General features: G+C 34.5%; 1 pseudogene; it reads right to left on the reverse strand.

The window, feature by feature from the left end:
• Positions 1-1,172: 1,172 nt before the first annotated feature.
• LOC103671997 lies at positions 1,173-1,328 on the reverse strand (annotated as a pseudogene).
• Between the last annotated feature and the right edge of the window lie 3,153 nt (positions 1,329-4,481).

The following is a 4,481-nucleotide window of genomic DNA, read 5'->3' on the forward strand; positions in this document are numbered from 1 at the left end:
TAAATACCTGGTAGTGCAATTGCTGGGTCATAGATATTTCTACTTTTAGCTTCTTCTATTTCTGACTGTTTTCCAGAATGGCTGCTCCAGTTTGCATTCCAACCAACAGTGTGAGAGGGTTTCCCTTTCTCTGCATCCTTTACCAACATCTGCTGTTTCCTGAGTTGTTAAATATTAGCCATTCTGACTGGTATAGGCAATATCTCATTGTGGTTTTGATTTGTATTTCCCTGATGATGAGTGATGTTGAGCATTTCCTCATATATCTGTTAGCCATTTGTATGTCTTCTTTGGAGGAATGTAGATTAATGATTTTTGCCTATTTCTTGACTGGATTTTTTGGGTTTTGGATATTGATTTTGATGAGTTCTTTGTAGATTCTGGGTACTACTCCTTTATTTGATTTGTCATTTACAAATATCTTCTCCCGTTCTGTAGGTTGACTTCTGGTTTATTTTTTTTATTGTTTCCTTTGTTGTGCAAGAGCTTTTTATTCTGATGAAGTCCTGTTGGTTCATTTTTGCTTTTGTTTCCCTTGCTTCTGGAGATGCGTCTAGCAAGAAGTTGCTGTGGTCAACGTCAAAGAGGTTGCTGCTGTGTTCTCCTGTAGGATTTTGATGGAGTCCTGTCTCACATTTAGGTCTTTCATGCATTTTGAATTTATTTTTGTGTATGGGGTGAGAAAGTGGTCCACTTTCATTCTTCTGTATGTGGTTGTTCAGTTTTCCCTACACCATTTGTTTAACAGACTGTCTTTTTTTCTATTGGGTATTCTTCCCTGTTTTGTCAAAGATTAGTTGACTATAGAGTTGAGTGTCCATTTCTGTGTTTTGTATTCTGTTCCATTGATTTATCTGTCTGTTTTGTGCAAGTACCAGACTGTCTTGATGATTACAGCTTTGTAATATAGATTGAAGTCTGGAATTGTGATGATTCCCACTCTGGTTTTCTTTTTCAACATTTCTTTGGCTATTTGCAGTCTTTCCCAAGTAGTTTTAAGTTTTAGCTATGAAGGTCAGTTACCAGAGCCAAACTTGTTCTTAAGAAGTAGAACTTTTATGTCCATTCAATCAGAGAGTCTCTTACATCTTTCTGGGCATATTCATTTGTAGATAGGAGTAGAAATTGTACCTGGGTTCCTCATAGCATGCATTCTCATGTGATGCCCATCTTCATATGCTGCCTAATTTCTTTAGGATAAAGGGTGTGACTCACTGAAGGACCACATAGATGAGGAAGTTCCTTATGGACAAGATCACATCCTCATGCATCTTCTGTTTCATCTCCTTGGGTTCCAGCTTAGGCGTGAGGCCCTCCATCAAGAACATTTCAGCTTTGCTTCTCTGGCTTCCAGCTGCCATGCTCTGCCCTTCTCAGCAGCTTGAGTAGAATTCCATTGTATAAATGTATCACAGTATGTTCCTTAACTGAGGAACATTTGAGTAGCTTTCAGTCTTGGATGATTGTAAACACAACTGCTATGAACATTTGTAGACCGATTTTTGTGTGAACTTTCAATTTATATGAATGATACGCTAAATGTGAGCTTTTTGTTTTCAAGTCATATGGGTAAATACCTAGAAGACATATTACTGGTAAGTGCATATTTAACTCTTAAATTGTGATTCCCCCCTCCAAAGTGGTTATATCTTTGTACATTTGAATCAGTAGTGCATAAGAATTTCAGTTACTCCTCATCTTTGATTGTATTTGGCATTTAAAGTTTAATGCAACTAATGAATCATTGAACATTATGTGAAAAACTAATGATGGCTAATTTAATTTAAATAAAAATAAACAAAATAGTAAAAACAAACAATTTAGACATTGTGATATATTTACAGTATTTCCGTTCTCCTCTAGGATTTTTATGATTTGTAGTCTCATATTTAGGTCTTTTATCCATTTTGAATTTATTTTTGTGTAGGGTATAAGAAACTGGTCCACTTTCATTCTTTTGCATGTTGCTGTCCAGTGTTCCCAACACTGTTTGTTGAAGATACTGTCTTTTGTCCATAGAATAGTCTTTTCTCCCTTGTGTAAGATTAATTGACTATATAGTTCCAGGTTCATTTTGGGGTTTTCTATGCATTCCATTGACCTATGTGTCAATTTTTGTTTCAGTAACATACTCTTTTTTTCCTTCTTTTTAATAATTATTTTTATTATGTTATGTTAGTCACCAGACAGTACATCCTTAGTTTTTTTTGTAGTGTTCCATGATTCATTATTTGCATATAACACCCAGTGCTCCATGCAGTATGTGCCCTCCTTAATACCCATCACTGGCCTATCCCAATCCTCCACCTACCTCCCCTCTGAAGCCCTCAGTTTGTTTCCCAGAGTCCATAGTCTCTTGTGGTTCATTCCCCCTTCTGTTTACCCCCCCTTCACTCTTTCCTTCTTCTCCTACTGATCTTCCTGCTATTTCTTATGTTCCATAAATGAGTGAAACCATATGATAATTGTCTTTCTCTGCTTGACTTATTTCATTTAGCAATGGAATATTACTCAGTCATCAGAAAGAATGATTACCCTACATTTGCAGCAACATGGATGGGACTGGAGGAGATTATGCTAAGTAACATACTCTTTTGATCACTATAGCTGTGTAATATGACTTGAAGTCCAGAATTGTGATGCCTCCAGCTTTGCTTTATTTTTTCAAGATTGCTTTGGCTATTTTGGGGTCCTTTATGGTTGCAAACAAATTTTAGTAATTGTTCTAGCTTTATGAAAAATGCTGGTGGTATTTTAATAGGCATGCATTGAATGTGTAGATTGCTTTGGGTAGTAAAAACATCTTAATAATGTTTGTTCTTCTGATCCATGGGCATGGGATGTCTTTCTATTTTCTCATGTCATCTTTGCTTCCTTTCATCAGTACTTTATAGTTTCCAGAGTACAGGTATTTCACCTCTTTGATTAGGCTTATTCATAAGCATCTTATTGCTTTTAGTGCAATTTTAAATTAGATTGATTCCTTAATTTCTCTTTCTGGAGCTTCATTGTTGGTGTTTAGAAATGCCACAGATTTCTGTAAGTTCAATTTGCATTCTGTGAATTTACTGAATTTATCAATTCTAACAATGTTTTGAATGGAGTCTTTTAGGTTTTCTATATAGAATATCATGCCAACTGAAAATAGATAAAGTTTTACTCCTTCCTTGTTGCTTTGGATGTATTTTATTTTATTTTTTATTTTATTTTATTTTATTATTTTTGCTTCCTATTGCTGTGGATAGGACTTCTAGTACTATGTTGAATATCAGTGGTGAGAGTGAATATCCCTGTCTTGTTCCTGACTGTAGAAGAAAAGCTCTGTATTTTCTCCATCAAAGATGATATTAGCTGTGTGTTTTTCACAGATGGCTTTTTTTTAATGTTTTTTTATTATATTATGTTAGTCACCATACAGTACATTCCCGGTTTCCGATGTAAGCCTCGATGATTCATTAGTTGTTTATAACACCCACAGATGGCTTTTATTGTGTTGAGGAATGTCCCCTCTAAACCTACTTTGTTGAGGGTTTTTATCATAAATTAATGCTGTACTTTATCATAGTCATTTACTGCATATAATGAAATAATCATATATTTCTTATCTTTTCTTTTACTAATGTGATGTATGATATTGATTTATTCGTGGCTATTGGTCCACCCTTGCAAACCAGGAATAAATCTCACTTGATTGTGGTGAATAATTTTTTAATGTATTGTTGGATTAGGTTTGCTAGTATTTTGTTGAGGATATTTGTATTCATGTTCGTTGGGAATATCGGCCTTTAGTTCTCTTTTCTAGTGGCTTCTTTATCTGGTTTTGATAGCAGAGTAATGGTAGCCTCATAGAATGAATTTGGAAGTTTTACTTCCTTTTCTATTTTGTGGAATAGTGTGATAAGAACAGGTATTAAGTCTTCTTAAAATGTTCAGTAGAATTTGCCTGTGATGCCATCTGAGAAATCTGATCCCGGACTTTTGTTTTCTTGGGGATGTTTTGATTACTGATTCAATTTCTTTGCTGGTTATCAGTCTGCTCAACTTTTCTATTTCTTCCTATTTCAGTTTTGGTAATTTCCATTTTTCTAATAATTTATTCATTTCTTCTATGTTGTACAATTTTTGGCATATAGTATTTTTTCATAATATTCTTTTCCAATAATTTGTACTTCTGTGGTGTTTCTTATTTATCCTCTGTCATTTCTGATTTTTATTTAGCTCCTTTTTTCTTCCTGATAAGTCTGGCTAAAGGTTTCTCATTTTATTGTGTTTTTTTTTTTCAAAGAACCCACTCCTGGTTTCATTGATCTGTTCTAATGCTTCTTTTGTTTGTTTCTATATCAATTATTTTCTGCTCTAATCTTTACAATTCCCTTCCTTCTACTGGATTTATGCTTGGTATTTTGTTCTTTTTCTAGCTGCTTTAGGGGTAAGTTTAGGTTGTTTACTTGAGATTTTTATTGCTTCTTGACGTTGGCCCC

Source organism: Ursus maritimus (assembly GCF_017311325.1).
Source record: "Ursus maritimus isolate PB19 chromosome X unlocalized genomic scaffold, ASM1731132v1 scaffold_X1, whole genome shotgun sequence".
Classification (NCBI taxonomy): Eukaryota; Metazoa; Chordata; class Mammalia; order Carnivora; family Ursidae; genus Ursus; species Ursus maritimus.